This window comes from Eptatretus burgeri, chromosome 16 (genome assembly GCF_056783735.1).
Source record: "Eptatretus burgeri isolate ZD-2024b chromosome 16, Ebu_testis_v1, whole genome shotgun sequence".
Lineage (NCBI taxonomy): Eukaryota > Metazoa > Chordata > Myxini > Myxiniformes > Myxinidae > Eptatretus > Eptatretus burgeri.
Window position 1 is genome coordinate 16,569,305 of NC_140976.1, and position 12,263 is coordinate 16,581,567.

Consider the following 12,263-nt stretch of genomic DNA (forward strand, 5'->3'; position numbering starts at 1 on the left):
GAAAAACACGAAAGTTCTGTGTGGACAAACAGACAGACAGACAAGTTGGGCTACGAAAAGTTGAAAGGGTTTCATAATGTGATCATTATCCCTGATGTCAGATGTTCATCGGCAAACTCAATGCTGATTGGTTGTTTATTTTGCTGCACTGCACGCGATGTTTTCACTTTCTCAATAACGTCTATGAAATATACAGCTTGCACTAGTTCTTGGCAACACCATCACTGACATCCATTGTGTAAGTAGGAATTTGAGGGCCCTGGAGCTCAGTATCCATTAGTATCTACTGAGCTTGAACAAGGCTTGTAAAAACCCCATTTCCGTGCTCGTGCACATCCGTGGGTCCTTGATACATGTTAAGAACTTAAGAGCCGTGCTCTCGGCCCAAAGGCGGCGAATTTCAGAGCCGGCTGCCATTTGTACGTGAGGAATAGCACTTCCTCACATTGTGAGCAATGGGGGTATCAAAGATGAGATATTTGGTTTGCATTTTTCATACGTACTTTGTTTATCTTGGTAAACATACGAATTCATCTTGTGGTACCACCTAGTTCTGCAAGCTCTGACAATGAGAGGGTAGTCGTGGTGGTGACATCCCATTGGGAGGCTGCTTCACACCAAGTGATTATTACCTGCAGATTGAGGGCACAGCTTTAGCATCGATCGCCCGTAATGCACCCCGAGCCCTCATTACTGCCGTGTGCCTTCTGAGATGTGCGGGCCTGATCCCCCGGCCTGCTGAGGCATGATAGGGCAGACGGAGCCATGACCCCCATCTCACCGAGGAAGCGACCGCAATCATGTGGCCGTCCTCGCAAATTTGCCACACTGCCTTGTACCACCCCCTTTCCAAAATGCAGGTCCTGCTTCTACGCTTGTACAGATATTGATTGATAAAACCGAAAGCAGATTTCGAGCTTCACCGTGACAAGGCCGTGCAACTCTCCGTGAAACATGGAAATTTTTTGCAATGATAATTTAACATTTTCATGCGAATATGTTCACTACGACTGGGCCTGGCTGAGTTTTAACTGATCAAAATTTTTATACAGACAGACTTCTCACACATCATTAAAAGCTGGTCTTTTTGATCGGATGGAGAGGAAGCGGCTCATCCTATGCATGAGCAAGTCATGTCATGGAGCTTGCATGTTGGTTGGGTAGGGGGGTCTCCTGGTGTGAAGTATTTCATAAGCAGTGCCTTCAATGTTCCCCCCCAAAAAAAATTGTGCCTCACTGCCCTTGTTGAGCTCTCTTGGTTCTGAAAAGAGCCTCGATGAGGTACTTTATCATGTTTACATGGCAGTATCATCACTTCTCTTGCACTGCTTGAGGATTTTCCCAATGTCTGACTGTAAAGTCAGGTCTCAAGGGTAAAGCGGTGGATTGTGCCGACTATAATTCCAATGGAGTTTGCTCATTTTTCAGGAAGGGTCATCTACATATTACGCACATATAACGTCGCCTTATAATCAAAAGGTTGTATCTGACAAGTGAACCTTTGCCCATCAGAACCTTTTGATTTGAAGGCGACGATAAGGAGAGAAGCACAAGGTTTGAGGGAGAGAGGGAGGGGGTGGGGGGAGCTGCAGCTAAGTTGAGAAAAATATATAGATGAGAAAGAAGAGTGTTTTGGGAGTTGGTGAGGAGGTGATGTCAGGTCAGATTAGATGTGTGACTTGCTACAGGTACCATGTAAACCTGTACTAACCTGTTCCATGGTCAGGTTGTCAGCAACAAAACCATCTCCCCCTCCAAGTGTCTTGGTGAGGAGGGTGTATGATATGGACACCCAGCAGGATGACGAAGAAAACCTGTCAAAGGGCGGAGGAGCTCCTTGTGAGCCAACGGCGTTCCATATCTAGTGCCCAACTGTGTCTGCAGACGTCCTCCTGAAGTTGGGTTACTTTTTCTTCGGAGGTTGGTGGCAGGATTTGCACTCTGGCTTCTGTAAAACCATTCATTCCGCAAAACATTCTAAAAGCATAAAGAAGCCTGAAAACCCACTCCGTGGGAGTACCTCCTGTGCAGCTGTCCTTCGCAGTGCAGCTCACCGGATGACGAGATTGGGGCAAAGCCTTCGGGACCCCCAATCTTTGACGAGAGGAGGGAAATCACGGGGTAACCTTCCTGGGTGAGATTGTGGAAGTGTGTGTCGTGGTGGTCCTGAGGTGTCATCCACAAGACGACGGTCTCTTTGGGTTAACATGAAGCGGTCCCTTTGGGTGGGTGTCTGGAATGTCCGATCACTAAGAGAGGATGATCACCTGTCTCTGTTATCATCTGAGCTCAAGCGTTTGGACATCGGGATTGCAGCTCTCTCTGAGGTTCGGAGACCAGATTGCGGCGAGATAATGGTGGGTGGTTACACCTACTATTGGTCTGGTCGCTCTGATGGTTACCATACCCAAGGAGTTGCTGTAGCTGTGTCCAATAAGCTGACCCCAATGATAATTGAGGTAACACCGGTCAACGAGCGTATTATGAGATTAAGGATTCGTCACTCCTTAGGTGTCATTTCCCTGGTCTCTGTTTATGCTCCGACTGAGGCGAGTGATCTCACCGTGAAGGATGCATTCTACGCCACACTCGAGTCTGTGGTTGATCAGTGCCCCAGACGAGATACACTTCTAGTCTTGGGGGATTTCAATGCATCGACTGGAACTGATAGGGATGGTTATGAGGTGTGTGTTGGTCCCCATGGGTCAGGAACTATGAACCAGAATGGCACTAAGTTCCTTGACTTTGCAAGAAGTCATGGACTTAGGGTGGCTGGTTCATGGTTTCAGCGCCCACAAGCTCATCGCTGGACTTGGTATTCCAATGCTGGCGGTGTGGCAAAGGAGATTGACCATGTCCTCATTGACGGTCGTTGGAGGATGATCCACAACTGCAGGGTCTACTGGAGTGCTCAGTTCCTCAATACTGACCACAGGCTTGTTGTAGCAACTCTAAAGCTGCACCTTAAATCCTGGAGAATGGTACCATCCAAGCCGAGGCTGGATGTTGCCAAGCTCAGGGATGAGAGAGTAGCTGAGGAGTTTGCGAACAGGCTGAGTGGACACTTGGGGGGTCTGGGTGCTTTGGGGGGTCCTGAAGAGTTGTGGAGCGCCTTCAAGACCACCGTCCTTGATGTTGCCGGTGGATGCCTTGGAGCTCACCGCAGGGCAAAGAAAAATTTTGTCTCTCAAGGGACACTGGATACCATTGACCAGAGTCGCAGGGCCAGGCTGAATGGCAGAGCTGAGCTGTTCAGGGAGCTGAGGCGTAAAACTGTACATGCACTGAGGGTGGACAAGGAGGCCTATGTGCGAGGAATCTGTGAGGGGGTAGAGCATCACCTGTGGACAGGTGATTCTCGTCCCGCTTACAGGGGAATTCGCGCATTACGTTCATCCAAGCCCATCCCTCGGAGCACTGCAGTTCGAGCAGAGAGTGGTAGGCTCTTGACAGAGGAGTCTGAAGTGAAGGCCCGCTGGGCCGGTTACTTTGAGCGGTTGTACCAGGCTGATCCCCCAACTGTCGAGTTGGACGTCAAGGGTGTTACAATCCCTGTTGCTGACCCTCGAATCAACTGTGGTCCACCTACGCTTGTGGAAACACGGGCTGCGGTGAATCAGTTGAAACGGGGCAAAGCTCCAGGGATCTGTGGCATCCATGCCAAACTTCTCAAGGCTGGTGGAAATGCTGCACTCGTGTTGTTGCATGCAGTTTTGTGCTCTGCCTGGAACACAGGCATCATCCCAATTGACTGGAAGAGGGGCCTTGTTGTCCCTCTCTGGAAAGGGAAGGGTGATCGCCAAGACTGCAACAACTACCGAGGGGTGACGCTGCTCTCAGTGCCGGGCAAGGTCTTTGCTCGGATAATTCTCGATAGGGTTCGCCACCATCTGCTTGAGCACCAGCGTCCAGAGCAGTCAGGCTTTACACCAAAGAGGTCAACGATTGACCGTATCCTTGCACTTCGTGTCCTCACCGAACGCAGACGAGAGTTTCGGCAGGGGCTGCTTGCAGCCTATGTTGATCTCTGTAAAGCGTTCGATTCAGTGAATCGGGATGTCCTCTGGAGGATTCTTGGTCTTCGTGGGGTGCCACCAAAACTGATCGATCTGATGTCTGAACTCTACTCTGGTACTGAGAGTGCTGTGAAGTGTGGTGGTACCATCTCTGACTTATTTCCAGTTGTTACTGGAGTTCGTCAGGGATGTGTACTTGCCCCCACACTTTTCAGCACTTGTATGGACTGGATTCTAGGGAGGATGTCGGAGAGATCAAGTTGCGGTGCGTCATTTGGGAATGTCAAGATCTCGGACCTTGACTTTGCAGATGATGCAGTCATCTTTGCGGAGACTTTAGACATCCTCTTGGGGGCCCTCGAGGTGCTGAATGAGGAGTCGGAGCCGTTGGGATTACGGGTTTCTTGGGTCAAAACTAAGATCCAGGTTTTCGGTGACATCTTGGATGCTGCTGTCCTGTCTGTGTCTGTTTGTGGTGAGGATGTTGAGGTCGTGGAGAGATTCACTTACCTTGGCAGTGATATTCATGTCTCTGCTGGCTGCGAGTCAGAGGTCAATAGACCTCTGGGTCGGGCCTGGGGAGTCATGGATTCACTGGATCATGGGGTGTGGCGCTGCCGGTACCTGCGCGGGAGGACGAAAGTCCGAGTCTTCAGGTCCTTGGTACTTCCAGTCTTGCTCTATGAGTGCGAGACTTGGACTCTGACCAAGGATCTGAGACGGAGACTTAATTCCTTTGGTACCAGGTCTCTTCAGAGAATCCTTGGCTATCGCTGGTCGGATTTTGTGTCCAACGAGCGGTTGCTGAGAGAGACTCGGATGAGATTTGTTACCTGCATAGTCCGTGAGCGTCAGTTGCGGCTGTATGGACATGTGGCTCGTTTTCCTGACTCTGATCCTGCTCACCAGATTCTCTCAGCGAGGGAGTCTCATGAGTGGAGGAGGCTAGTGGGTCGACCACGTGCCTCATGGTTGCAACAGGTTGACCATCATTTCAAGGAGATGGGGATGGGCCTGGCATCTGCCTGGGGGATGGCCAGACGGAGGCCCCTGGAGTACCGGCGGAAAGTGGACGCAGCGACGTGCTGTTCTGGCACATGCTCCCATACCTGACCTGACCTGACTGGAACTGATAGGGATGGTTATGAGACGTGTTGCTCCCCATTGGTCTGGAACTGTGAACCAGAGTAGCACTAAGTTCCTTGACTTTGCAAGAAGTCATGGACTTAGGGTGGCCAGTTCATGGTTTAAGTGCTCACAAGCTCATCGCTGGATTTGCTATTCCAATGCTGGTGGTGTAGCAAAGGAGATTGACCATGTGTTTATTGATGGTCGCTGGAGGATGACCCAGAACTGCAGGGTCCACCGGAGTGCTCAGTTCCTCATAACTGACCACAGGCTCATTGTAGCGACTCTGAAGTTGCAGCTTAAATCCTTGAGAATGTTACCATCCCAGCCAAGGCTGGATGTTGGCATGCTCAAGGATGAGAGGGTAGCTGAGGAGTTTGCGAACAGGCTGAGTGGACACTTGGGGGGCCTGGGTGCTTTTTGGGATCCTGAAGAGTTGTGGAGCGCCTTCAAGACAAACGTCCTTGATGTTGCCCATAGATGTCTTTCAACTCACCATGGGGTGAAGAAGAATTTTGTCTGTCAATGGACACTGGATACAACTAACCAGAGTCGCAGGGCCAGGTTGAATGGCAGAGCTGAGCTGTTCAGGGAGCTGAGGCGTAAAACTGTACGTGCACTGAGGGTGGACAAGGAGGCCTATGTGCGAGGAATCTGTGAGGGGGTAGAGCATCACCTGTGGTCAGGTGATTCTCATCCTGTTTACAGGGGAATTCGCGCATTGTGTTCTTCCAAGCCCATCCCTCAGTGTACTGCTGTTGGAGCAGAGGGTGGTGGGCTCTTGACAGAGGAGTCCGTAGTGAAGGCATGCTGAGCCGGTTACTTTGAGCGGCTGTACCGGGCTGATCCACCAGCAGTCGAGTTGGATGTCAGGGGTGTTACAATCCCTATTGTTGACCCTCCAATAAACTGTGGTCCACCTTTGTTTGTGGAAACACAGGCTAGGGTGAAACGGTTAAAATGGGGGTAAAGCTCCAGGGATCTGTGGCATCCATGCTGAACTTCTCAAGGCTGGTGGAAATGCTGTACTCGTGTCGTTGCATGCAGTTCTGTGTTCTGCCTGGAACACAGGCATCATCCCACCTGACTGGAGGAGTGGCCTTGTTGTCCTTCTCTGGAAAGGGAAGGGTGATCACCAAGACAGCAACAACTACTGAGAGTGATGCTGCTCTCAGTGGTGGGCAAGGTCTTTGCTCGGATAATTATTGATCGTGTTCGCCACCATCTGCTTGAGTACCAGTGCCCTCAGCAGTCAGGCTTTACACCAAAGAGGTCAACGATTGACTGTATCCTTGCACTTCGGGTCCTCACCGAACGCAGATGAGACTTTTGGCAGCGGCTGCGTGCAGCCTATGTTGATCTCTGTAAAGCGTTCGATTCAGTGAATCGAGATGCCCTCTGGAGGATTCTTGCTCTCCGTGGGGTGCCACCAAAACTGATCAATTTGATGTCTGAACTCTACTCTGGTGCTGAAAGTGCTGTGAGATGTGGTGATACCATCTCTAACATTTTTCCAGTTGTTACTGGAGTTCGTCAGGGGTGTGTACTGGCCCCAACACTTTTTGAACACTTGTATGGACTGGATTTTAGGGAGGATGTCGGAGAGATCAAGCTGCGGTGCATCGTTTGGAAATGTCAAGATCTCCGACCTTGATTTCGCAGATGATGCAGTCATCTTTGTGGAGACTCTAGGTATCCTTTTGGGGGCCCTCGAGGTGCTGAATGAGGAGTCGGAGCTGCTGGGATTATGGGTTTTCTGGGTGAAAACTAAGATCCATGCTTTCAATGATATCTGGTGTGCTGCTGTCCTATCTGTACCTGTTTGTGGTGAGTGTGTTGAGGTCGCGGAGAGATTCAATTTCCTTGGCAGTGATATTCATGTCTCTGCCAGCTGTGAGCCAGAGGGCAACAGATGTCTGTGTTCGGCCTGGGGAGTCATGGATTCACTGGATCATGGGGTGTGGCACTGCCAGTACCTGTGTTGGAGGATGAAAGTCTGAGTCTTCAGGTCCTTGGTGCTTCCTGTCTTGCTTTATGGATGTGAGACTTGGACTCTGACCAGGGATCTGAGACGGAGACTTAATTCCTTTGGTACCACGTCTCTTCGGAGAATCTTTGGCTATCGCTTTTTCGGACTTTGTGTCCAACGAGCGGTTGCTGAGAGAGAGAGAGAGAGACTCAAATGAGATTTGTTACCTGCATAGTCTGTAAGCATCAGCTGTGGCTGTATGGACATGTGGCTCATTTTCCTGACGCTGAGCCTGCTCACCCACCAGATTCTCTCAGTGAGCAAGCCTCGTGAGTGGAGGAGGCCAATGGGTCAACCATGTGCCTCGTGGTTGCAACAGGTTCATCAGCATCTCAAGGAGATGGGGATGGGCCAGGCATCTGCGTGGAGGGTGGCGAGACGGAGGCCCCTGGCGTACCGGCAGAAATTGGATGCAGCAACGTGCTGTTCTGGTGCATGCTCCCATACCTGACCTGACCTGAGGAGGTGGTAAGAAAAGGAGAAAAAGTTTGGAGGATAGAAATAAGGGAAGAAGAGGGAAGAGGCAAGTATTGAACATGAAGAGAAGATGGACTGGAGCTCGAACAATTTGTCATTTTTGCTTATATAATTTATATTTCTCCCATAAGTGCTTCATCAGTCCAGGACTTGCTGGAGGAGGCACAACATTAAGCAGAGTCTGATTTGATCTAACCTTCCATCACAAACTCAATAGTTATCGACTCGGAAGCATTCTAAGCCAAGATCGGTGATCTTATGGCGGTCCCTATTCGAGAATTTTGAATTGCGTTAAAGTCCGACATGTTTCTTAGTCTTATGAACAATATTGTGGATCTTTAATACACGCACATTGCAAATGGTACAGTTGACACACTGGTCATTTCAAGTTTGCTCTGCTGCTTAATTATTCCAGGAATTGACCTCAGGAATGGAGAGCTCGGGGTTGAGTGCTAATCGACTCCGCCGGAAACCAAAAAGTATTAATTTGTCCTCGTACTTACGTTGAACCTCTACACATAGACTCTGTACCTTTATAATATCTCTCATCCCAAGCTTGATTGTAATTGAACAAGCTTGATCCCCACCCCCACCACCTCCCTCCTTCATTCATACAGCCAAGTTCATGGGGGGGGGGTGGGGGGGAGAGGGTTTCCCCTTCCTGTGGAGCTCATGCTAGCAGCTTCTTTGACCATGGAGCGTTTGAGGCCGACCGAAGACAAGGACGTACGAGCCCGTAAAGCATGTGATTGCAGAGGCCTTGTGTCAGCTCGTAGAAAACTCGAAAGCAGATTTGCTTGCCATCTCTTTTGGAGCCGAAAGGAATCCATCTAGTGGAAGGTTCATTAAGTTTGTAAATGAACAGTGAAAGCGCAAACGGTGCATTATAATTTTAAATTACGTGGCAGGCTGCATTGCTCGATATAAGGATGGGGATGGCAACAGCTCCGAACGTCACAAATGCATCGCAAGTAACATGGATTTTCTCTTGGTCTGACACAGACAAGGCTTAATTCTTTGAAATATCTTGGAGGTAAATGGTATGTCAGAGTGGTTTTTGCACCAAAAAAATTAGAAATTTCGCTTCTTCATATCGTGCAGTTCTCAATTTTAATCTTGCTTGTGGCAGTATGAGAAAATGTAAATGTTTGCTCCAGTAATTGCATGCCAAATGGGATCGTTAACTTCGACTTTAGATATTGTTTATTTATTTTGAGAGGGAAAATAATTGTTGTTTGCCTTAATTGCACCCCCATCCTAAGGCTCCCCCCCTCCCCCCCCCCTTCCCGATCCCACCTCTCATTTTCTCATGAGATAATTTTTTTTTTTTACAAAAGGGAATGCGAGGTAAACATTTAATCACACTATTTCAACGGTACTTGGTATTACACTACTTGGAGTACCATGGGGTGTGCAACTGCATGCGGCAGAAATACCGCAGTCGATTGTTTTTATCATACCTTTGCCTCTTTCTAATGGATGTTTCATTCTGATTCTGTTGTATTTACATCTTGTGCTATCCCGATGGGTGTTCGAGCCTTTTATATGTGATTGTTTTGTGTTTGGAAAATGAATACATTCACTTCTCGTATCGAGATTATAAAAGTGAATTCATAGATTTATATATGCTTCAAAAATTATTTTTTAAAAAGACTGAACCAAATCCAACCAAATGCTCCATGATGCCAAAGGGTACCCCAAGTATACTTTCTGTTGGGGTAGCATATCTGGGGGAGGGAGTTCAAGGTTGGGGGAGTACCCCTAGTTCTTTCTATGTAAATGTGCATCATTACAAATCATCGTCTTTTTATACGAAGAAAGTTCAAACAACTTAAAAATATGCATTGCGGTGATGTTGAAATGTGACTGAGAAAAATTCAAAGTTTTCAAAATGTTTTATTTCACTTATTTTAAGCCGAGATTCAAACCAGAATATCCAATGCTGACCTTTGCAGCGAAGTGGAAGTGATTTTTTTTGCTCACACCCTGTATAAACAGCAAGGATAGTTGATGGAGGTGAAGTCAGCTGACTTCCAAGAAGATGGAAGATGACCTCAGGCAAATAATAGAGTGAAGTACAACATGCTGTCTTTTGATTAAGTCCATCAGCAAAGCGACGGGTAGAAATACCTCGTTTGCTAATAAAATAAGGGAGGTGGGGGGAGTTATAATAACACAATCACATGACAGAAACTCCGGAGTATTTGAACAAATTTTATCTGAACCTACTGTATAGCATTTGCTGCTATCTCTCAGGCAAAGGTGTAGCTTTGTGCGGTATACTGATTCAGGTTAAGTTATAATAACGAGAGTTCATTGAACACCATACCCCACCAGTCTTGAGAGCACTAGGCGTTGCCGTATTTGTACAATTGCTGAATCGCAATGATCTCCCAGTTACTCTGTCCTTGGGGCATGAAGATGGCATGAACATTTTGTTTGAGTACTGCAAAATGGAAGGTTTTTGAAAATGCCAAGAAGGCAGTTTGTGTTTTACAGTGTTAAAGTGTATAATTCCACAGAAATAATAGAAAGATTTTAAAGGTTGTTGACAAAAAAAAACAAAACATTTTCGGAAGTTTACTGCCATTAATGCAGAGTACCATGCTACAAGTATCATGTAAACCTGTACAAACTGTTTCATAGTCGGGTTGTCGGTGACTAAACCGTCTCCACCACCAGGTTTCCCAGTGAGGAGGGTGTATGATATGTACACCCAGCACGATTAAAAACAAAACCTGTCAAAGGGTGGAGGAGCTCCTTGTGAGCCAATGGCCATCCATATCTAGTGCCCAACTTTGTCTGCAGACGTCCTCCAGCAGTTGGGTAACTTTTTATTAGGAGGTTGGTGGCAGGATTTGCACTTCGGCCATTGTAAAACACTCATTCCGCAAAACACACAAGTGCAAAGAAAACTTAAAACCCACTCCGTGGGAGTACCTCCTGTGCTGCTGCCCTTCGCAGGGCAGCTCACCGGATTATGGGATTGGGACAAAGCCTTTGGGACCCCGTTCCTTGATGATAGGAGGAAAAGCATGGGGTAAACTTCCTGGGACAGATTGCGGTAGTGTGTGTCAGGGGGGTCTGAGGTGTAATCCACCAAACGGCGGTCTCCTTGGGTCTGTGGCAGTCCCTTTGGGTGGGTGCTTGGAATGTCTTATCCCCATGAGAGGATGATCACCTGTCTCTGTTATCATCTGAGCTCAGGCGTTTGAACATCGGTATTGCAGCACTCTCTGAGGTTAGGAGACCAGATAGTGGCGAGATTCATGGCGGGTGGTTACACTTACTATTGGTCTGGTCGCTCTGATGGTTACCATGCACAAGGAGTTGCTGTAGCTGTGTCCAAGAAGCTGACTCCAACGATAATAGAGGTAACACCAGTCAATGAGTGGATTATGAGACGAAGGATTTGGCACTCCTTCGGTGTTGTTTTTTATCTATGTATATGCCCCGACTGAGGCGAGTCATCTCACCATGAAGGACGCATTATATGCGGTGCTCGAGTCTGTTGTTCCCATGGGTCTGGAACTGTGAACCAGAACAGCACTAAGTTCCTTGACTTTGCAAGAAGTCAGGAACTTAGGGTGGCTGGTTCATAGTTTCAGCACCCACAGACTCATCGTTGCACTTGCCATTCCAATTCTGGTAGTGGGGCAAAGGAGATTGACCATGTGCTCGTTGATGGTCGCTGGAGAATGATCCAGAACTCCAGGGTCTACCGGAATACTCAGTTCCTCAACAGTGACCACAGGCTTGTTGTAGCTACTCTGAAGTTGCAGCTTAAATCTGGGAGAATGGCACCATCCCAGCCTAGGTTGGATGTTGTCAAGCTCAAGAATGAGAGGGTAGCTGAGGATTTTGCGAACAGGCTGAGTGGGGATTTTGGGGGGTCTGAGTGCTTTGGGAAACCCTGCAGAATTGTCGAGTGCTTTTTAGACCACAATCCTTGATGTTGCCAGTGGATGTCATGGAACTCACCAGAGGGCAAAGAAGAATTTTGTTTCTCAAGGGACACTGGATGCCATTGATCAGAGTCACAGGGCCAGGCTTCATGGCAGAGCTGAGCTGTTCAAGGAGTTGAGGCATAAAATTGTATGTGCACTGAGGGTGGATAAGGAGGCCTATGTGCGAGGAATCTGGGAAGGCGTAGAGCATCACCTGTGGTGAAGTGATTCTCGTCCTGCTTACAGGAGAATTCACGTATTGCGTTCTTCCAAGCCCGTCCCTCGGTGAACTGCAGTTACAGCAGAGGGTGGTGGGCTATTACCTTCCCTATGTCACTATCCCTATTGCTGACCTTCCAATCAACTGTGGTCCACCTTCATTTGTGGAAACTTAGGCTGCAGTGAACCAGTTGAAATGGGTAAAGCTCATGGTATCTGTGGCATCCATGCTGAACTTCTCAAGGCTGCTGGAAATGCTGTACTTCTGTCGATGCATTCAGTTATGTGCTCTGCCTGGAACACAGGCATCATCCCAACTGACTGGAAGAGGAGCCTTCTTGTCGCTCTTTGGAAAGGGAAGGGTGATCGCCAGGACTGCAACAACTACCAAGGGGTGAAGCAGCTCTCAGTGCCGGGCAAGTTCTTTGATCGGATTATTCTTTATAG

The 12,263-nt window shown here is 48.3% G+C and overlaps 1 protein-coding gene across 8 annotated transcripts in view; it reads left to right on the forward strand.

Moving 5' to 3' along the window:
* The window catches only part of HACE1 (HECT domain and ankyrin repeat containing E3 ubiquitin protein ligase 1), a 422,483-nt gene that overhangs the window by 176,603 nt on the left and 233,617 nt on the right, over positions 1-12,263 (forward strand). The gene's annotated exons all lie outside the window — the stretch shown is intronic.